Raw genomic sequence first — 23,252 nt, forward strand, 5'->3', positions numbered from 1 at the left:
ATAGTTTTGAAGACATGGGGGAATTTTTTCTGAGGTCAAGAGGAATCCTCTGAAAAGTTTAAAGTAAAATGATGTCCAGGAGCCTAGAGACAGGAGGGAGGGCCTAGACCCTACTCCAAATGGCCTGACAGATTTTCATGATCCCTTCTGGAAGAATTCACTCTCCCTGTGTAGTGGGTGGGGAATGGGACAGGAGTGAGGGGGCAGGGAGGGAGGGAAGAAGAGAGGGAGGGAGGAAGGGAGGGAACTGGGATTCATATGTAAAATAAGAAATAATAAATTAACAAAAGGAAAAAATGATGTCCAGAACCACTGCATTTTAGAAGGATCACCCGACTGCAATGTGACAGGTGGACTGAGGATGGTGACATATTAGTGGCAGGAGAGTTGTGGGATACTCTTGAGAGAAGATCATGAACCCAAATAGCAGGGAGAGCAAACACCCAACTTCAGAAGATGATGGAGCTGGATCTTGAAGCTTTTGATGTCTGTTAAATCCTTCCCATCACTAAATAAACAACAGATTCTGTGCCTGCATGATTTAATGAGTTAATTGTGAGTCTAGAATGTATGGGTCAAATTCCCCATGATACAAAGCCAAGTATGCAATATAGATCTGAAAAGTGTTACACATGTTTGTAAAGACATGTGCACATGTGTCTTAATAATCTCACATGAATGGTTCCGTCTCCATATTAATTCTCCAAAAATAAGTGCCTTTAGGAGACAGGGCCTAGGTTTTGGAGGTAAGACATGAAGGGTGGGTCTTTGAAGATTGTATGTGCACTTGGTTCTAATATAGCTCTTTCTGCTTCCCTGATTGGTCAAGGGATGTGGAGCCTCTACCATGTTCCTGCTGCAATGCATGCCCCACTGACTTCCCTGCTAGACTAAAGAAGCCCTCTGAAACCAGGAGTCCACACAGGCTCTTCCTTTTGCAAACTTTCTATTAGGTGTTTGTCACTGTAATAGGAAATGTAATTAACACAGGAAGGCAAGTTCAAAACCCACTTATTTTCTGGCTAAGGCTGACATCCATCCATCCTCTATGTTAATACAGAAACCAGGTCTCATGTCCCACATCTTGACCATTGCCCAAGATGCTGCTTGTGATTTCCAAGATAGAACACTGGAGCCTAAATTTGAGGCCCTAACTCTTTGAACCATAGTGTATGTTAATTGTAGCAGAACTTGTCACTTCTTCAAGGAGAGAAATTAGGATATGCCCACCTGAATGGAGCCATGGAGATTCTATTGCTTAGAACTGAGGCCCAGGGAAGAGAGACCTCAGGGCTGTAGTATTCCATGGTGACTGAGCTGCCATTTGGATGCTTCCTAATGCAGTCAACTCCGCTTTGTTAGTAGAGTTGTTAGGGTATATTCTTCCTCAGCTTGTGCTCAACTTCCCTTTTAGCTGCCAACAAAAAAAAAAAAACAAAAAAATGTACCCTATGAAAGCAGTGGTTGGTTTGACCTGTTTGATATTTTAGGGTGTTTTCTGTTCTCTGGAGACCTGCAGAGTCTCTTCCCACCCTCACATTATATATCCCTGAGATTTATATTTTGTGAAATATGAATTCTAACTGTAATTATTATTTTTTTTTGAGACAGGGTTTCTCTGTGTAGCTTTGGCTGTGCTGGAACTCGCTCTATAGACCAGGCTGGTCTTGAACTCACAGAGAACAGCCTGCCTCTGCCTCCTGAGTGCTGGGACTAAAGGCATGCACCCTCCCCATAGCTTAACTGTAATTAATTTTATTCAACCAAGTTAAATGTCTGCCACTGATTGGAATTTCAACTTTTATCATATGGTTCAAAACGTGTTTGTTAGTAATTTCATATTACTTAAGATGTAGGTAGCTTTCAGCGGTTCTGAGTACCTTCATATGGTCTGACCATTTAGAGACAAAGGCTATAATCTAAGAATCCCATACTTGACATCTTTTCTCATAATCAATTCTAATAACCTAGACTGAAACAAAAACTATTTGATGTGTGGCGTCCTTGCCACACATGAAGTAACCATTGGTTTCCACCATTGCAGTCACCCATAAACACAAAGTGCTTCATAAAAATGTAGACGTGAAAAGAGACGTGGTGTGGTCCCACATGGAACTCCAGGTTGTGCACGCCACATTGCAAAGGCCTGCTTGTCACATAGCAAGTTACAGAAATGGGCCCTGGGTTTTATAGTCTATAAATCTGTAAGCTGTGTTTGCAACCCCGAGGAGGGAATCCTTTATTCTTATCCCACTCAACCATCAAACAAACAAAAACAGAGGGGCCAACCCAGGGTCTTCTAGAGCTTGTAGAGCTCAGAAACCACCCCTATCATTTTATAAAAGCTCACAGCAAGGTTCATAAAACAGTGAGGGTATATGGCCACAAAACTTAGCAATAAAGCAAGGGATGGATCCCAGACCTCTCTCTTTCCCATGATTTAGTTGTTTGGGCTTTTATTCATTTAATATTTGTTTTGGGAATATGTAACATACTCACATGACTCAAAATTTAAAGGCACAAAAGTCATTTTCGAGTGTCTCTCCCATCCCTACATTTTGCTTCTCTGCTATTCCCATAAATACACTCTGGTCCAGATCACTGGCATCCCTTTCTGGAAATGTTTCAAGCAAATATACACACTTATTCTCCTTCGTTGCCTGCCTTATTACTTTTCGTGTTGCTGTGACTAAATATCCAATAAAAACAACTTAAGGGAGAAAGTGGTTGTTTTGGCTCAGAGCATAAAGGGGTACAGTGCGCTGTTGTAGAAAAGAGATGTGATGGTACCAACCAGGGAAAGAGGCAGGGTTAGCTAGGGTTCAGCTCACTTTCTCCCTTTTCCGTTTTCATTGAGTCTGAGACCCCACCCAGCCTGCGGGATAATGCTGCTCATTTCCCGGGTGGGTCATCCTTTCTCAGTTAAAACTCTCTGGAAACACTTTCCCAGACACATCCAAAGAGCTGTGTCCCTCAAGGTTATCCTGGAAGTAGCTGGGGTTCCTATACCCTCATTAACACCATACTAGCCAACTTGGTAAGTTTTGCTGGCCCAATATGTGCAAGATGGTGTGGTTTACATCTGCCCTTCTCTAAGCACAGGCAGTGAAACCATCTTCTCATGGCTCAGTTTGTAGCTTCTGTTCTGCATTCTAGCTGTGCCTTCTCCTTACTTGTTTCTCTTTTTTTCTCCTAGACTGTAGATCTTCTAATGATTCATAGAAAGGAAAATAACTTAGTGATTATAGTAAAAGTTAATATCTTTTTATGGATCTAAGAGCGTTTATTTTTCTGTGGGACTGGAGACAGAACCTAGGATCCCTTGCATGCTAAGCAAGGACTCTGTTGCTGAACCAAGCACCTCTTTATTTTGAGACAAGGTATCACTGAGTTGTCCAAGGTGGCCTTGAACTCTTCTTTAGCCAGGAACTTTCAATTCTTTTTCCTTGGCCTCCAGAGTAGCTAGGGACACACCTGCATCATCAGCCCTGGCTTGATTTTTTTTTTCTTCCTAATTTGTGGAATCACCAACAAGATATAGAATCTAGATTTTTGTATCCCCTTCTTCCATACACTTGAATGTCCTCTAACGGCATTGCCCATTTCCCCATTTCATAGAATGAGAGGACAGTCTATGAAGACCTTGTAAAGCCAACCAGTTCCCTGAGTAGCACAAACGGAAAACCACAGTGTTAGCATTGAACATCTGTCTGCAGGGCAAGATAATATTAAACATGCATCATTCTATTTCTGGCAAATACGTCACTATATTACAGCTTTTAGAAATAGAAAAATGAGCCAGACATGGTGGCACACATCTGTATCCTGTCACTGAGAAAAAGGGTTTCAAAGCCAGTCTTGGCTACAGAGTTCAGGGATAGCTTCTGCTACATAGAGAGAGTTTGAGGCTAGCCTGAGCTTCCTGAGATTCCATCTCAAAGGCACAAATGAACATAAAATGATCAAGACTGAAACAGATTTTGTGAGTCATATATAAAGGCGTATTGGGTTTAATATATTGTTCGTAGTTAGTAGAGAAGAAAATAAACGATGATGAACTGAAATCTGTCAGGTCTAGGTAGATGTACCCTCCTCTCTGAAATGCCTCCTAAGTTCCCTGGATGGATATCCTCTTGCCTCTGATTACAGAGAACTCTGGCCTTTTAAGGGGACTATGGACTCCTGTCTTCTCCCATAGTTACATGTAAGACTGTTCTCAAATGTATGGTTCATTTCCTACTTCAATCACAGATTCTTTTTCCTAAAAGTTTTTATAGTCCCCAAATATAGCTTGCTTTTTTTTTTTTGGTTTTTCGAGACAGGGTTTATCTGTATTGTTTTGGATCTGTCCTGCAACTCCCTCTGTAGACCAGGCTGGTCTTAAACTCACAGAGATCCACCTGCCTCTGCCTCCCAAGTGCTGGGATTAAAGGCTTGAGCCACCAACGCCCGGCCATAACTTGCTTTTTTTTAAAGTCAGAATTATTGATTTACATATAGTGAAATTTGCCCTCATGAAGTTTCTGGGAGTAGTGTCTAGAGGTGTACAGTCACCTCCCAAACTAAGATCCAGGATGACTCTACCTTTACAATGGACCTTGGGCCCGTGTTGCCAAGCCCCTACCTCCACCCTCGGGCCACCTCAGTTGTCAATCTGATTTCTTCCCCAATAGCTTTGCCATATAAGACACTGCAGAATGTCTTTAAGTCATGAATTTTGGGGCTTTGTGTGTCTATTTTTAGTCTCAGCCACAGTGCTTTCCAATTAAACCCTGGGGAAGCAATTCCCCCACTGGCTCTGTAGAATTTAGGCTGAGTAGCCCAGCTCGCAGAAGGCATGCCAGTGGTTTTAGACAGCTGTCACAGGGAGGAGAAAAGAGCAAGGGAAGGGGGGGTGGGGCGCCACAGAGGCAGGGACAGAAGCCACGCTTAGTATTTATTATGATATTCTTTACTTTGGGGGAATTACTTTGCACAGAGAATTTTCTAGAATCCCCATGACAACCTTGGGTTTGCCGTTATTCTCCTCTGCAGAGGAGGATGCTGGGTTCATGTTGTCTATGATTCCAAGGACTTTGTTTTGTGGACTGGTTCAGGCTCTTTCTTCCCTTGGGTCTATGAAAGTGATTCATGGTACAGCTATAAAGCTAGGAGAAAAGAGGTTCCCTTTCCTTCACTCAGCACATTGAGCCCAAACCCAGTGCTGTGCCCTGTATAGTAAGTTCTCATTAAATATTGTTAAGTGAGCCAACCAAAGACACATCTACCCAACTTTCTATCCTCCCAAGGCATATGCAAATATTTCCCACTCTCATCCTGCCAGTGTGCTGGGTCATTTTTGACTACTGTCCTTTTCTTGATTTTACCGAAGACACGAATTCAAATCACCTTTGAATTCTCTGTAATGCTTCTTTGTGGCAGGACAAATTAGCTCAACACATTCCATGGAAAAGTGAGTACATTCTACCCTTCCCCCGCTGAACTATCATTTGAATGGAGAGTGTGGGTTATACTCATTAAAGACCATGCCAGACGCCAGATCCAGTTAATCATTTCTCATTATGTTTTCTCTAGACCACAAGAGTAAGGATCCACATTAAGTCAGATAACGAAATGGGAATGCCTAGGAATAATGGTAATAAATATTTTATGTCTTGGATCTATCCGAATATAACTAGATTATGTGTAAAGAGTACTGAGATAAATGACAACTCTTATGGTAATTCAAAACGTCGATGACTCAATAGGGTTAGATGGCAAATTTCTCCTCAAATAATATTATTGCAGTTTTAAAAGCAATTTGTATTGTTGGAAACACAGCTGTATTGTTTGAAATGTTGGAGATGAGAGCAGGATACTCTGAAATGGTGTCTAAGGACAAAAATAAAACAATGTAAAAATGGCCTTTGTCATAGGAACTCAGATACTTCTGAAAGAGAACCCCTGCCTCTCATTATTGCTTACAAGGTAATGTCTCTTAATAGGGTTTCTTTTGGCAATGAGTCTTGGGCCACAGAGGAAGGCAACTTCTGTTCTGCTTCCACATCTGTGGTGCCCCACCCTCCCTGGTCTTGCTCTTTGCGGTCCCCCTCACCCCCTGTGACATTTGTCTAAGGGAGTCTAGACTGAAGGAAGGTCTGGTCTAAATTTCCACAAGAAAGATTTATATGTATTGGGGCTAGAGAGCTAGCACAGTCATTAAATAGCACTTGCTGCTCTTGCAGAAGACTCAGGTTCAGTTCCCAGCACCCACATGGCAGCTCACTACCATCTGTAATTTCCATCCCAGGGAATCAGGTGCCCTTTTCTGGCCTGTGCAAACATCACTAACAAGTGTTAGCAAGCAATCATACACATAGAATAAAAAAAAAAAAAACTTTTTCTAATATCTGTGTAGCATCCTGGAACTTTCTAGTGACATTTCATCTTAAAGTATAAGGAAAGTCCACTCTAATACTATGCATGTTAATACCTCCTTTAAATAAATTAATCATTTGGTGCTCAGTAGCATATTTGTCACACAGAAGGCAATTCTGCAGCTGGTAAAACATCATATGCATGCCTATGTAGCAGCGATATGGCAGACTCTGAATTTCATCACCCCAAGCCAGGCCAGTGGAGCTCACTTACTCTTGGTCAGTAAAACATTCTATCTTAGAGGATTCTGAAGTAGAGGAGCAAAGAGGATTCATGCATGCATCTTTTTTTCTTGCTGTGCTAGAAATGGAACCATGTCTTATGTATCTTTGGCAAATGCTATGCTACCCACTGAACTACATTGTCAGATGGAAAAGAGCTCATTTTAAAAGGGGAAATAGGAAAGCCACATGGAGTATGTAACCTTTTGCCTTGGAAGAGAAAGTGTTCCTAGCAGCCATTTTCCTAGGAGATAGGGTTGTGAGGGAACAGAACCATGAAGGGGACAAGGGACATTAGAATTTTAGGGCTGGGGAGATTTCAGAGATGGAAAAACATCCAATAGTGTCATACAGGCATGTCCCCGAGAAGACAGAGGAGTCAATAGACTACAGTAGTATTCAGGGAAGAGGCCACTTCTGCTGGATTCCTTGATGTACCTTGGCTTACAGACACATTGTTCCTATCTGTCTCTGTACACGGAGCTGTGTCTCCAGTCACTCCCTTCTCTCTCTTATAAATAGATCCATCCTTGTGTTTAGGATCCACCCTAATTCAGGGTCCTTAATTAGATCTTCAGATCCTATTTTCCAACTTAAGTCCATTCCCAGGTCCTGGGAGTTGGGAATTCAATTATCTTTTGGGGAGCTACTTATTACAACTTATTACAATGGCCACACTTGTTGTATTCCAAGGTCTTATTGTCAGCCTGGGCATGGTGGCACATTCTGGTGATTCCAGCACTTAGGCGGAAGAGGCAGGAGGATTAAATTCTAGGCCAGCCTGGTCTGCATAACCAGATTGCCCTCCCACCCCAGGAATCTGACTTCTTGTTCATACAATTAAAATAGTTTCCACTCTCAGTCTTGACACAGCAATTCATTCTCGGTAAAGTAGTCCATAGTCCATTGCTCCCACCCTTCAGTGTCTCTCATTGCCTGTGGAAGAACAACTGTCCTGCTGGAAGAGGCTGTGCCACCCCCTCTACATTTCTTGCAAATGTGTGGCCTCCAGTGCCCCAAACCCAAGCATGCTGGCCTGTTCCCTCTGATGTGTATGTATGCCCATGCAGCCTCCAAGTTTCTATTCTCACTACATCTCCTCCGAGAAACCTTTCTGGGCTGGGCTGCAGCAGCTCCTCCAGGACCCACGAATTGGCTTCTTCCTCCTACCACATCTTGAGCTGAGCCGGGTCACACAGCATATCTATTGTTCTCAAAGGTCTATCAGTGTTGCTCATTGAGGCCAGTACCTTACTTAGTTCTGCAACCCAGATGTCAGTGCAGTAATAAAGACATTGAGTGATGCACAAAGGGATGGGCGAGTGGGTAGCTAGATGGGAGAATGAGATAGCACATATGAAAGGGTGGATGGATGGATGGATGGATGGATGGATAGAGAGCTGGTTGGATGAATGGATTGGAGAGTGTAGGTGGGTAGACAGAGGAATGAATGAATAATATCTAGGAGAAAGAAAACTGAGTCAGGGACCACATGCAACCACATAGTGAACCCTGAACTAAAACTGAACCATGTGTGTTAGACGCTCTGACCAGTGATAAGTGAGGGGAGATGTGACTGCTTCAGGGTCCGTTATGGGTATTGTGTAACTTATGAGCAGCTGTGCTTCCAAACAGGGCTAAAAGGGATATCCAAAGTTGTGGCTGAAAAGCTCATGCTAACTCCCCAAAGATTTCTGGTTCTTACTTTCCATTGATCTAAGTTAAAGAAGCCCCCTTAGGAGTAAGAACCCGTGATTCTCATGTCTTACAGTTCAGATGAATGGGACTCACTCAGCTAAGCAGAACCCATGGTTGCCTAAGAGCAGAATCAATAATCAGGGGATAGTTTTAAAAGATGCAATTCTGGGGTGGAGAGATTGCTCAGTCTGTAGAATGCTTGTCACACAAAACTGAGGACCTGGATGTGGGTCCCGAGAACCCACATAATAAACAATTGCGGCAGTGTATACCTGCAACCCCGCTGTTAAAAAGGCAAAGACAGGCGGGTTCCAGGGCTTGCTTGCCAGTCATTCTTGCTGAATTGGTGAGTTCTGGGCTCAGCCAGAGACTTTGTCTCAAAATACAAAGTATAAGATAGTACCTGTTGTCAATCTTTGGCTTCCACATGCACACATACAGAAATGTAAATTCTGGCCCTATCATGGGATTTTATAGCCATAGACAGTGTATTACTTCTGGAAAGATCCCTCCTCTCCATCTAGTGTGCTGCTATAGTGATAGAGGAGTCTGGACTGATAAGCATTTTGCTCAGTACGTCACCTGTAATCACCAACACCCTGTCATGAAAGACATTAGTTGTTCTGAATCCAGACTGAATGATTTAAAAAAAAAAAAAAAGTCACTTGGACATTTAAGATATTTGTATAGTCTGGAGAGGGTGTTGGGCAAGGCTATAATTCCAAAGCATCTACAGTCGAGGACTAATGTGCATTGGCAGTGGTACTTCTCACCTAGAAGGACTCAAAGTCTTTCCCTGGAAGAGCAGTGAACACCATCTACCTGAAAACAAACCCAAGAATGAGCCCACCCCAGTTCACCATGGGGGTCTAATGAGTTTATTAGCTTACTTCCAGAACGTGGGTGAGGGGCTACTGGCAGGAGCATGGGTGACCTCCAAACGGCCACATTAGAAATTCTTTATCCAACATGGATAATGGCTTCCCTACAGCCACACAGATGAAGCCTTTTTCCCTGGTCTTCCTCAGCCTATAGACTCTAGCAGGTGATGTGAAATTTGCATGCATGTGGCTGGGGGAGTGTCTGAACACTCACTGAGGTGGGGGTTGCATCTGAACACTCAAAAGCCCTCCTCTCTTCCTCTATCTCCATGGAGATGTCAACACTCCACAGACCCGTTGTGATGGACTCACAAAAGCAGTAGGCATCTCATGAAGATGGCCACAGTGTTTTTGGACTACAGTCCAAATGTGTTACAACAGATGTGATATGAATTGAAAGGATGCTAGCCCACTGGAACATGGCAGGCCTTGCCTTCTCCCCCATCCCGTCTGCCTTGCTAAAAACTGTTAGATTACATTCCTGAAGCTAGCCCCAAGGTCTATTCCCTTATTTGGCCACTTCCCCCTCCTGAGGCTGACCACCAAGGTCCATCTATGGAAGTATTAAAGTCCAGCAATCAAAATCCCCTTTGGCTCACCTAATTAACATGTCCAATTAAAGTTAAACACCTCATGCTAACAAATGGTTTCGCCTTGTACCTTTATTAACTGCCACTTTCCTATGTGCCATCTCTGGCTCCTCTTTATCCAGAGGCCATCCTTTGTCCCTCAGGGACAAGTATCCTTCCCCTTCCTCTATCTCCTGTCTTTGTCCCTTATCCCTGCCCTCTGTCCCTCTGGGGCAAATAGATCTCCCTCGGTCTGAGAACTTGGTCTTGGGGTCCTGAGCTGGTACATTTCTTTCGTGAATCATGTGCAGACTTCCCCTAAGTCTGTTCTGTGTCAAGGGGTCTTGGGTTGCTGAGAATCTGCATTTGATTTTTTTTTTTTTAACAAACCTTGGTGTGATTTTGCTGTGCACAGGTTCCACTGTGAACACCCAAGCATTAGAATTCTGGTGGGAGAGAAACCCCCGAGCCTGAGAGGCACAGCCCACAAGGCCAGGGGTTGATGTCAACACAGCTTTGGACTGTGATGGAGACCATGTGGCTCTTGATCATACCCAGATTGGCAAAATGCCTTACATAACTGCATGGAAAACAGCTTCAGCCCATATCTAAGTAGCTAGACCCCAGGAAGATGCAGGCAGACTCTTTGGCTTCTCCAATCAGATGGGTCAATTGTACATTCATGGCCACCCTCTGGAGTCCTTCCAGAAAGCACTGAAAAAAAAAAAACTTACATACTTAGTGCTTAGCTCTGCAGATTGTGGGGATCCGGGTCACCAGTTTTGCCCATAAAAGGGCCATTTGTGCATCAAGCTGCTGAGCCAATGACTCTCCCAAGTGAGAATAGTAGTGTTGTCCTTGTATTTGGCACAAATGATTTGAATGTTTTCCAAACACCATTAGATGGCGGAGTTCCTGGCTCTTGATTTGGTGCAGGTGTAATGACTCAGAAGCTCACAGCCAAACCAGGCAGGAGAGGAGAGAGTGGTCAACAGACTCCAGCCAGCACTGCGTCTTGCTCACTGCACTTTCTTCACTGTAGCCTTCCCTAGGCTCACACTGGGAGCAGAGGTGTTCTCCTGCATCTGCTGTGGAGTGTGTGTGTGTGTGTGTGTGTGTGTGTGTGTGTGTGTGTGTGGTGGTGGTGTGTTTGGTGTGTGGGGGTGTGGCGTGGTGGTTATGGTGTATGTGGGTATGTGTGTATGGAGGTACAGGGTGTGGAATGAGCAACATCATAAAAACACTGGCAGGATTTTCACTGCTACTCATCTGAGTAGTGGATTGTAGAGACCAACTCTCTATATGAGATCCTGTGCCTTGGGTTCCCTCTTTGCAATGTTTCGAGTAAACAAAATAAATTTGCTTTCTCTCTCTCTCTTTCTCTCTCTCTCTCATACATAATTATACTTCTCTCCTCATCATTAGAAAAATAAAAAAAAAGAAAACAATATGGACCTTCTCCTGGACCCCATAGGGAAGAAATTACTGTATTGTCAGTTTACCAAGGATGGTCTTGGGAGGAGAGAGGCGAGCTACCTATTCTACAGATATGGTGCTGGTATTGAACCCAGAGTTTTCCGGCACCAGTGCTCTGAGCCTCTCCTTTTTTAAAATTACTTTATTTATTTATTTATTCATTTATTTATAGCCTCTCTAGAGGTGTGTGTGTATGTGATGTCTGTAGTGTGTGTGTATGTGTGTGGTGTATGTGTGATGTGTGTGGTGTGTGTGTGTGGTGTCTGGTGTGTGTGACTGTGTATATGTGTGATGTGTATGTGTAATGTATGGTGTGTGTATGTGGTGTTTGGTGTGTGTATGTATGTGTGTGTGGTGTATGTGTAAGCGTGTGTGTGTGTGTGTGTGTGTGTGTGTGTGGTGTCTGTGGTATGTGTGTATATGTGTGGTGTATGTGTGGTGTGTGTATGATGCCTGTGGTGTGTGTATGTGTGTGTGGTGTGTGTATAAGTGTATGTGTGTGTGTGTGTGTGTGTATGTGGTGTCTTGTGTGTGTATGTGTGTGTGGTGTATGTGTAAGTGTGGTGTGTGTGTGTGTGTGTGTGTGTGTGGTGTCTGTGGTATGTGTGTATATGTGTGGTGTATGTGTGGTGTGTGTGTGATGCCTGTGGTATGTGGTGTATGTGTACTGTTTGATGTGTATGTGTATGTGGTGCCTGGTGTGTGTGTGTATGTGTGTGTGGTGTATGTGTAAGTGTGTGTGTATGTGTGTGTATATGGTGTCTGGTGTGTGTATGTGTGTGTGGTGTATGTGTAAGTGTGGTGTGTGTGTGTGGTATTTATGCAGCTTACATATGGAGGTCAAAGGACAAACATTGGCTCTGCACAGCAATCTCTCCAGCCCCACATGACTCTGTATGCATGCTGCTAACAAACTGACAAGCTTTTATGAGGGTGCAAAGACATTCCAGGCACAGGTGGCACAGGTTTGTAACACAGGCTTAAAATCCATGTGTGGTATTGCTATGTTTTTGTCAGCTTACCACAAGCTTGGCTCATCTGGGAAGAGGGGGCTCAATTAAGAGCATTCTTCTATTCCACTGGCCTGGGGGCATATCTGTGGGGAATTTTCTTGATTATTGATTGGTGAGTGAGGGCCCAGAGCACCGGCCTCTTCAGCCTCTGCTTCAGTCCCTGCCATGGCTTCTCTCCATGCTGGTCTACAACTGTAAGCTGAAAGAAACCCTTTCCTGCCCAGAATGCTTTTGGTCACTGTGTTTATCACCACACTAGAAATCTAAACTGTCACATCAACATAGGTTGTCTGCTTTACCCTGAAAATACAAGTTAAACACCATCAATTTTATTTTCTAAATAAGGGAATAAACACAAGAGACATGATGCATTTCCCGGGGCTTATATAACTGCACTTTGTAAGCATCCAAGCTGTAGTTTGAACTGCTGAGCTCCCTGATATTCCTCCCATGTCTCCTGAAGCTTCCTGGGGGCTTTGGGTTCTTAGGCCCTGCCATGCCTTTTCTCCTCAAGGCAAGGGTGAGCTTTCCTGGGATGTCTGGACACTGGTTCTATCAGCACGTGTTTGGTGCTTACCACCCCAATGCCACACACTTCCTAGGTGTCTGTTTTGCTATGGATGACAGCATCTCTGCTGGCTGCCATTGGGACCACAGCTCCAGGGATATATTCAGGACCCTCTATCAGATGTCCCTGCTCATCCCTGTATGTCCCTTCCTCATCTCTGGCAGCCAGACACTGCCTGGGTTTGGCTCAGCTATTCAGTGACTTTCTGTCCCAAACTCCTCCCCTGCCTCCTCTGTCCTGCCATCATGGTCCCCTTGCTGCTTGCCCAATATCCAGAGCATAGTCACATCTCCAAGGCTGTCTGGTCCCTCAGCCTGAACACCTCCCCTTTAATGTTTGCCTGACCCCACTGTTCCCTGGAGCCAAGTCCTCTTCCCACACCGAAACCAGCACCATGCTACTGTCTCCCTTCCCCATGCAGAGTTATCATCAGAAAATCTCTGAAGACATAGTGAAATCTCTCTGCTTTGGGCCACTGTCTTCTTTCCCTGTCTATGAGTACAAAAGAGAGAGAGAGAGAGAGAGAGAGAGAGAGAGAGAGAGAGAGAGAGAGAGAGAGAAGCCACTAATTACTAATTTCCAGCAAAAAAGACAGTACCTCATATGAAGTATGAGCTCAGTATGTATTCCAAGATGGGAGGAGGGCTGGTAGAGGAAGGGGGCGGGGAGGAAGGACAAAGAAAATGAAGGAACAAGTTGACTCAGTTGACCGTTCTTTGAGATCTTAGTTCTCAGAAATGATGAAATATTTAAAGAGGAAGGAAACTAAACGCTCCCAACATTTAGTCTCACAAAGTCATATCCTCCAGGAAGCTCAGCATCCAGTCTAATAGCGAATGCCAGTCAGAAGCCAGGCAGCCACAAGTTTTCTGTGCCTCAACCTCCTCTTGAAGAAAAAGGGGACAAGAGCAGTGTTGTCTTCCCAGGGATGTTAAAGGGTTATTCAGGGACATGGTACCATGTGCATACTAAATTTAAAAAGTTTTTTACCTCAATGCAAAATATTTTGTCCAGTCTTTAAGGGTTTACTTCACTTAGAAAAATATTTGCAAACTCAGATTTTTATTTGAGTCAATTTGTCTCTGTCTTATTACAACTCATAAAAACACTAGGTTGACTCTCGTTAAAGTAAAAGGGTAAACACACATCTTTGCCCAACCCACTACCATGGTCACATTCTTATCAAATAACTGGCTGTTGTAGGCTAGGGTAGCTACATTGTTATATAAATAATGAGATTATCAAGTGTTGGGTTTTCTTTGCTCAGAGGGCAAGTGTGAAATCTCGAGGTTGCTCTGAGGTTGGGGTTTTGAAACCAGACACCGTTTTGTCACTTGCCTCATTAGGTCACCACCTTGGAAGGCTGCTATCCCCTTATTAATGAAAAGCCTGCTGCATTTGTTTTGGCTTGAACCAAGCTAACAGTGCCTTCAATTCAGTGACAGACTGTTTTGCTTGGAAGCAGAGGCCCAATGGTTTTGAATCAGGCTTTAGATTTTGGCTGGAAGTTCCCAACTGGAAGTTAAATGACTTCACCCAATAGCGGTTGGGAGAAAAGGCTGGGCAAGCCTTTGGAAAGGAGATTTCGGGTATTGGAGGCTCTTTCTAATGGTGTTTAATGAAGTGGAACCAGATGCTGGCTGAGAGAGAGATTGAGAAACCATATGATTGCCGTGTCAAGGCTGCCCTGGGTTTTATTTAAATGAGCTTTCTTTTTATTTTGCTTTTGTTTCCACCTAGACCAGAAAACAGTTCCAAGCTAATCTTGGGAGGTAAGAGTAGACAGAAGTGTTCCTTGCTGTGAGGAGCTGTAGAAAAAAGGCCAGCCTGGAGGGCCCAAGGCTGGATGGACAGTATGTGACCAGAAGCTTTGCTTGGGCAGAAGTCAAGGGAGCAACCGTGGAGGGAGGGGAGGGGATTTGCTGGCTCCCCCCCCCCCCACATCTTGTATCTCTCTGCCACTGACTGTTAGTGGGAACATGGACCATAGCTCTTAGAGCACAGACAATGGGCAGTCTGGCAGCCACCTGCTGGATCCGGGGCTATAGTGCTGAGCAGGGATTTCTCAGTGTCCTGATGTGCTAGCGTGATTGACCAAGGCAAAATTCCAGGTTCTTAGAGACGGCACAACTGTCCTTGTGGAGCTGAGAGGTTTTTGTTTGTTGCTTAGCTTATTAAGCCAGAAACCATGGGTCTTCTATGACTTGCTTGGAAGGACTTAGACTGTCCCCGGAACTCTAGAAATCATGCATGAAGTGCTGCCTGCATAGACATTTGTTGTGGAAAATGAGCTTGCCACTCCTAACAGTCTCAATGGGATTTTAGTTCTACGTGCTGTTGCCTTAAAGTTTAAAGGCACACTTTTGGGTGGAGGTAAAAATAAATAGACAGGCAGACAGATGGGCAGATAGATAAAGAAACACACAGGGAGAGGGAGAAAGAGAAGAGAGAGAGAGAGAGGAAGAGAGAGAGAGAGAGAGAGACTGGTGAAATGGCTCAATAGATAAAACATCTGACTCTGGATGATACAAAGCTTACATCTGAGTTCATTCCTGGGATCCATGTAAGGTGGGAAGAGGAAAGGACCATCTCCACAAAGCTGTCATCTGATCTCCACATATATTTTGTGCCATGCAAACCTGTCCCCACTGATAACTCTCTCTCTGTCTCTCTCTCTCTGTCTCTGTCTCTCTCTAGGCTATGTTTGTCTAATCTATGGCTCCACTTAGCTTAAATGGCTTCCTTACTTATAAACAACTATCATGATGGCTTGTGGGACAAGATCCTGACAAGATTTCCTTCAAGGAGTTTAGAAAGAATGACAAGTCATGCCATCAATTTGCCAGTGGCATATTATGATATTATGTTAGGAATTGGGCGGGATAACCACTTCTTCCCTAAGGGACAGGCAAGCATACTCCGGGTGGGTGGGATTTCAGGAACTCTGTGAAGTTAACAAGAGGAGACTTGGAAAGTTAGAAGAGGGAGGGGAGGTTGCATTCCAGGCATAGCTCATGGTATGAGAAAGCACCAAATTTGGAGTGGTACAAACAGATGAAGAAGGTGTCAAGTTCTCTGGGGAGGAGGAGAGGGTACAGGATGCCAAATATGGGGGAAACTCTGGCAAGATGCTTTGGTGGCTTAGTTGAGGCTAAAACAGAGGGGGGCCATCCCAGAGGCTTGGGGACCTTCCCTCACCTATCTTAACACAGCGAACGATATTTCAAAAAACATGGAGGCTGTGTTAAGACAGAAAGGCACTGCCTGTTCCATGGGAAAGGCTGACACCGTCAAAGAGCTTCAGTCATAGGAAAAGCTACCTGTTGCAATGACTTGCCCATTTTCAAAGATGCTATAATAAGAGCTGGCTTTGGGGTGAGTGAGAGGTAAGGGCTTAGAAAGCAAAGTGAAAAACTGGGTGGTGTAAAGAAGAGAAAACACAAAGCATCTACAGGGGCTCCCCAGTTACATCAAGGGTCAGCCATCTTCTATGCACAGCATTCAACCCCACCCAGATGGTGGAATTCAGCAGCCTTCTGTACACCCGCCCTTAGCACACTGCTGCTCAAACAGCTGCAGTAGTAATCCAACAGATAGTAAGATCAGGTCATCAGAACCTTGGGGACAGATACTGCTGCCCCGGGAGCAGTCTGGAAAGCTACAAAATCTCCATTTCCTGAAGGGCTGGGTCAGACTTCTGAACTCTCAAGGATCCAGGAATTACTTTCTCCAAAGCACAAGATCTGAAGTCAGGAAAGGTTCCTAGAAGGGAAAGCATGGATGTCTCCCACTGTTAGGTCAGCTCAGGACCTGTGCTCAGGGTCTTGGGAAGGTTCCCTTGCAGTGCAGGCTCCCTGCCTTTTTGCAGGGAGCTCCCTGGTGCTTTTGGATTCCCAACAGGCAGCCGCCTTTGTGGCTACAACTTTTCTCCCCACCTCCTCAAGTATGCCTTCCCCTCTAGTGGGATAAATTTAGCCCTTGAATGAATGCAGAAAGAACACGTGGAAGCAAATGCATGCCAAATAGCATTCAAATATAGGCTTGGCACACACACAACGGGCCCAAAACAGATCCAAGATTTTCTGTTTCTTTCCCCGCTGCCTTTCTGTTTCTCTCATTGCATCCTCAGGCCACTACAGCCTTACCTGCATTTCCATAAGTTAACTAAACATGGGGGCCAAGATGTGGGCTGTTCGTCTTCAATTACTTATGACTTAGGGGTCATCTGGGAGTCGAAGAAAGCCCCAGATGCCCATGGTAATTTCCCTTTACTGGTTTGGTTCTCTTAGAGACCCATCCAGAACTTAAAGCACTTATTTATTTATTTATTTATTTATTTATTTTGTCTCATGTAAAGGCATAGGCTTTTATCCTACTGTATTGAGCCTATGCAATTGCACAAACCCCTAATAGTCACCATATTCTGTTTCTGTTTAGGTTTTTGTTTTATTTTGTTTTGTTTTTCAACTTGACGCAAGCTAGAGTCATCTGGGAAAGGGAACTTCAGCTGAAAAAAAAAGTCTTTATCAGATTGTCTATAAGCAAGTCTATGGGTGCGTTTTTGAGTGCCCAGACTGTTAGGGGCAGTTCCACTCAAGGACAGATGGTCCTGGGTAGTATAAGAGCGCATGCCGTGGGACCCAGCCAGTAACCTGCATTCATCCACTTCAGATCCTGCCTCCAGTCCTGCCCTGCTTGAGTTCCTGCCCTGAGTTCCCTTCAGGGTGGCCCGTGACCTGGGAGTATGCAATGACATAAACCCCTTTGTCCCCCAAGTTACTTATGTCCATGGAACTTTATCACCACACAGAAAGCTACCTGTGGTGCTGACATTGGAGTCTTGTCTTTCACTCTGGCCCTTTACTCTACAGTTCTAGCAAGAGGCAAGGAGGTAGCTGGCTATCCCTATTCGCAGTTGGCAAACAGAAAACCTAGCCCTGATGTGCAGTTAGGAGAGCTCAGTCCAGAGCCCCCAGGTGGCTTGTATGCAGTCACACTTAGTGGCAGCGTTGGGATAGGGGTCTGGATGTGAGCCTCTGTCTCATGTCCTTTCTATTCCAGGCTGCTCTGGGGAAAATAGGTCCAGGATGCTCCACCTGGGAGGGCTGTGTATGAGCAAGGTGTGGATTTTGAGACTGTCTGTTTGACTCCTCTGAATGAAATGGGCATGAAGAGGAGGCAGCCTCTGTTGGTGGTGGGCTCAGAGGCTCGGCCGTTTCCAGTTTCACTCTTGTCCCCCAGCCATCGGGATGGACAGAATTGCAGTTGCAGGCCATCATCTGCCTGATGCCAAGCCTGCAGGAAATCTCTCCTCTGGTCAGCAGTGCTGACTTGTAGAATGCACAGGGCATTATGGAATCATGGATAATAATGAAAGTGTTGATGACCACACGACAGAAAGGGATTCCATGCTGACAGGGCACACCATGGTCATTGTGCTAGGACAAACTGGACTGGCCTTCTAAGCTCTCTGTGAAGCCAGTGACCCAACTGTGTCTAGTGGCATCAGATCACCAGGCGAGGGTAGATCTGACCTTCCCACAGATCTTTCTAGTTTGTAACTAATTCACCCCCAAACCTGGAATCAGCTCTACATCTGAGCACTTTCAATATGTAGGCATGGGTTCTTTCCCAAAACACTCAGAAATCATTTGCCCATCCTCTCCTGGGACTTAGTCTATCACAACTTAAGAATTCTCTTCTGGAGCTGGGGATGTGTCTCAGGTGGTAGAATTGCTCTCTAAAGGTTCATGAAGTCCTAGGTTCAGTTACCAGCACTTTGCAAACCCAGAGATGATGTCACGTGCCTGTACCCCATTCAGGAGGTAGAGGCAGGAAACTTTTTAAAAAGTATCTCTTATTTAGACTTATTAAATTAATTCACTCCAAAAAATGAGTAGAGGTATACATCAGTCATTAGAAAGAGAATCCAGCAATGAAATTTCTGGGGCCAGAAAGAAGGCTTTAATAGTTAAGAGCACTTCCAATTCTTTCAGGGGACCTGAGTTTGGTTCTCAGCATCCACATGAATGGCTTGAAAGCATTCAGTTCCAAGGATTCTGGTATTGTTTTCTAGCCCCTGAAAGTACTACATCAATGTGGTGCACAGGCATGCATGCATACCTAAACTCATACATAAAATGAAATAAAAAATATTGCTAGGCCACCTCTTTTTATTTAAAGAAAAAGATGCATTGAAATAATGTTTGAATAAAACCAAGTCATTCAATCAATCTGGATACAGAAATGATTAAGCTGAATCCTTAAGACCTACCCATCTGGAGCACCCACTGTGGCTCATCCAAGCCCTTGGCATCTGTTGTCCCAGGTTCTCACAGTATCCTTAGGAGGTACCCAAGACTCCAGCTTGCCTTTACCACTCATGTCTATCCTATGCCATGCCTACCTCCCACTTCCCAATTCCACTTTCCAAAGCTTTTATTAACAAGACTATTCTGAGCCAACTTATAAATAGTACAGTATTGTTCCCAAACACAGTGTAGTGAGGTATGTGTGCAATGATTCTTAAACATCCAACACTAATTTCTGCTCACTGTCTTACACCACCCTGTTCTCTCCAGCGACTCACATCCATCAAGTAAAAGTGTCATGGTCAAAGTCAACCAATAGAAAAGGAAGACATCCTACTGGATACCAGTGTTCATGCCAAGCCAAATTTCCCACCATATCTGCTATCTTGGTCTCTAGTTCTACTTAAATAGCTATGGCCTACTTTATCTCACTCTGGCACAGCTTCTTGCTCCATGGGAAATCCCTATGTGTTTCTACCATTTTTATCCTTGAAGGCCCACCAACTTTTCCAAAGTGCTGATAGCCACAGGAGCCAAGGGGACACTGAGCATTGTTTCCCTCCTTTGGATTCATGTACTTTAAAAAAAGTAAAATATACTAATTATACAAAGATGTATACTGATGGCATTCCTGTGCATTTATATAACATACTTTCATCACACATGCCCCGTATCCTTTCTGTTCTCATTTCCCCTCCCCCCTCCACACCCCTATAGTCTCCCTTCTACTTTCTTGTCCTGTTTCTCCCTCTAGACCCTACTTATCACATACACTTTAAATGACCATATCTTCTTAAATGATCTCACACAAAAGACAAAGAGCCAATGCAAGTGTTCAGGGGCTGCTGGCATGGCTTTCAGATAACTTTGTGTAAGGAAAGCTTCCAGTTGTTAATATATTTCACACTCTTAGCTACTCCTTCAACAAGACTTTGACTTTCCTTAAAGGATGGGCTTTGGAAAGTCATTTCTTTCTTGGCTTATCGAGCTCCCGTCTCCCTGCAGGGAAAATAGTCTGTGCTCATTTGCAGTTCCCAAAAGACTCCTGTCCTAAAATAGATTCCTGAAATTTCTATCATCAAAACATTTATTTTGCATATCAACCATTTTACATTCTGTCTGTGTGGTAACTTTACAGTGTCGCATCTATTAAATCATCCCATCACCTGGATGTTTCTGACACAGCACAACTTAATGTCCCAATGAGAGCCAGTGATTTGTGACACAGATTATGCACCACTGGAAGGTATCATACCAACTTTTAAATGTTTGGAAAGAAAATAGCAGCCAATGTAGCTGTGGCACCAGATGGTCAAACCTTTATGATATCAGGCCATCACTTAATATCTAGTATTGAGTAGCTTCAAAGTAAATGTATATTGGGGGTGTAGTTTTAATTGGTAGAGTGTTGGCCTAACATGCACAAGGCCCTATGTTGGATCTCTAACATCCCATAAACCAGGCATGGTGGCATGTACCTGCAACTCCAGCAGTAGGAAGAGAGAGAAGTAGAAGGATTAGTAATCCAAGGCCATCCATAGTTACATAGTGAGTTTGAGGCTAGACTGGGCCACATGAGACCTTGTCTCAAAAATCAGACACAATTTGGGTTATAAATGTCTGTGTTTATAAGGGGTCCAATGGTTTCCAAATGCTAGAATTTAGATTGGAAGGGAGTGTTGGAAGAGAAAATAGTCTCCGTCTGCTTCTTGGCCAAACCTCAGCCACCCATTTCATATGTCTCCCTGTTTCAGTGAAGGTTCCTAGTTACAAGCAACTGAAATGAATTCTGGTTGACAAAGGGAGAAAAGGAAGGCACTTGTATTGCATGTGGTAGCCTGAAGAATAGTTGAGAAATCTGTAGAAGAGGCTTGGGCCATGGGCAAGACCTAAGATGAGCTACCAGCCTATAAAAATTTCTCGAAAATGCTGTCTTCAAACTTCTTGGCAGGTGCACGTGTTTGGCTAAGCCCAGATTGCAAGCCATGCATAGCTTCCGGGAGATCTGGGAAAGCAGGTGTCTGGCATTTCCCCACTTCTGTGGTGGTATATGGCTCTCCTTCTCATATGGTTTAAATGTGGGAACCCCCCAAAGATGGAAAAGGGTTCACCAGTTGGGCAGCTAAAAATAATCTGTGTCTCCTACACTTCCTAACTGGGTTAAACACAGTATCAGGCACTCTAAATTTCATCTTCTTTGACTTTTTGCCAGACCTGCTTTAACAGTCCTTAGTTCTGGGCAAGCATAATCATGGCTTAGTGTGGTCTCAGGTGCTTAAAAACTGCTGAGAAAGTATACACAATTAAGTCTTTGGTTCTGTGAATCCCATTAATAAAATGACTTTAAGTCCATCTGTAATTCACATTTACTATTTCTGTGCATGTGCTCCTAAAATTCTAATGTGGATGTCTGCCTAGGATCCGATTGTTTTTACAAAATTATTTATATTTGTCTACATCAATGTCAGGGCACCACATGTGTGCAGTACTCACAGAGGCCAGAAGAGGGCAACAAACTCCCTGGAACTGGAGTCACGGATAATTAAGAACTGCCATGTGGGTGCTGGGAATTGGATATGCACCCTCTGGAAAAGATACCAGTGCTCCTAACCACTGAGCCAGCCAGTCCCAGGATCCACATTTTAGTGCTCCCCATTTTCCTTTATAATTCATTTCATGTTTTCCCTCCAGTCCCATGAGTCTCAATCACTTCCTTTGGCAGGGAAAGCCAGGCCAACCAAAATGGACTTCCCCAACTTCTCTATAGAAATTCTAACTCAAAATTTCTTCCTGCCTTTCCCCATTTGCCCCCCCCCCCCACACACACACACTCCCTACTGCATTCTTCCTTCTTTCCAGGGAGACACTGGTGAAGGCTGCTAACAAAAATGCCCCCTAGTCCAACCTGAGACCACCCTGCCTAATGTGTATTTTCCTTTGTTCTAGCATCTCTCAAATTCCCTTTGATCCCCAAATAATCAAATCTTTCTTGAGCTAAAAGCCCTTCTCTCTACTGACTCCTTTCCTGTTGCTTCTGAACTCAGAATGCTTTCCAGCTCTTGTTTCTCGCCCCCCTCCCAAGCAATCCGTGGCTTGCCCTCTATGCATAGCTAGTCTCCAGTGTTACCCATAGTCCTCACTCCTGTAGCCCTCAGCTTCTCCTTAGCCTACTTTCTCCTGAACCTCACAGAAGCACGTGACCTTGATGCAGTTTCCTGTCCTCCTGTTGTGGCTTTTGGTATAAATCTCCCAAGTCTTCCTCCGTTCTTCAGACTTTCTCCTTCGTTAGTGTCCTGGTCTGACTTCCCATTGCAGCTCCACTCAGCTTATTAACTGTGACTAGCAAGGTGATTGCACTGAGCACTGTGGTCCAACCCTAACTCCTCAGCTTTAAAGTTCAGATCTTTACAAATGATGGCTTTCAAGGAGTTGTCTGGGCCCTTTTCCTTCCTCGTCTCTCCTTCCACCCGCTTTTTGTGAAAGTTAATTGGTGTTAAGTATACACAGTATACAATCTGCTGCTTTAACCATTTTTAAATATACATTTTTGGTGACCTTAAGTACATTCAACTTCTTTGGCGCCATCATTCATCCTCTTCATTCCCAAGAATCCAACCCAGGACTAACTCAGTACAGGCTAGGAGAGCACTCTACAATTGAGCTATATCCCTAGCCGCCATCACCAATCATTCCTTTTTGGTAATTTTTAAAATACACAGCTAAATGGAAAAGGACCATTTCTTCTCAGAGTGCTTGCTATTGGAGCTTGTGCATCAGACTGTCATCACATTGATGTCATCTGAGAAGTTAGTGTTCAGTGCCCGAGCTGCTGCCCTGAGGCTTCCCTTATATTGTAGGTACGACCATGACTACGTGACTTTTACGTGGGTGCTGGGAATATGAACTTAGGTCCTCACCCTTAAGCACTTTATCCACTGAGCCATCCCCTCAGGTCCCTGTCACATTTTTAAGGATGTCTCTATGAGATCACTTGCAACCCTTCACTTTTTTCAGATAAGGAGATTGAGGCTCAGAGTGACTTATTTGTCCAGGAAGGCACCCGAGGCTTCAAACTCTAAGCCGTCTACAATTGATATG

The 23,252-nt window shown here is 44.2% G+C and overlaps 1 protein-coding gene across 5 annotated transcripts in view; it reads left to right on the forward strand.

The window, feature by feature from the left end:
- Nucleotides 1-23,252, forward strand: part of Palm2akap2 (PALM2 and AKAP2 fusion) — a 452,528-nt gene that overhangs the window by 113,987 nt on the left and 315,289 nt on the right. The window lies entirely within an intron of this gene.

The sequence above is a fragment of the Phodopus roborovskii genome, unplaced genomic scaffold, assembly GCF_943737965.1.
Source record: "Phodopus roborovskii unplaced genomic scaffold, PHOROB, whole genome shotgun sequence".
Classification (NCBI taxonomy): domain Eukaryota; kingdom Metazoa; phylum Chordata; class Mammalia; order Rodentia; family Cricetidae; genus Phodopus; species Phodopus roborovskii.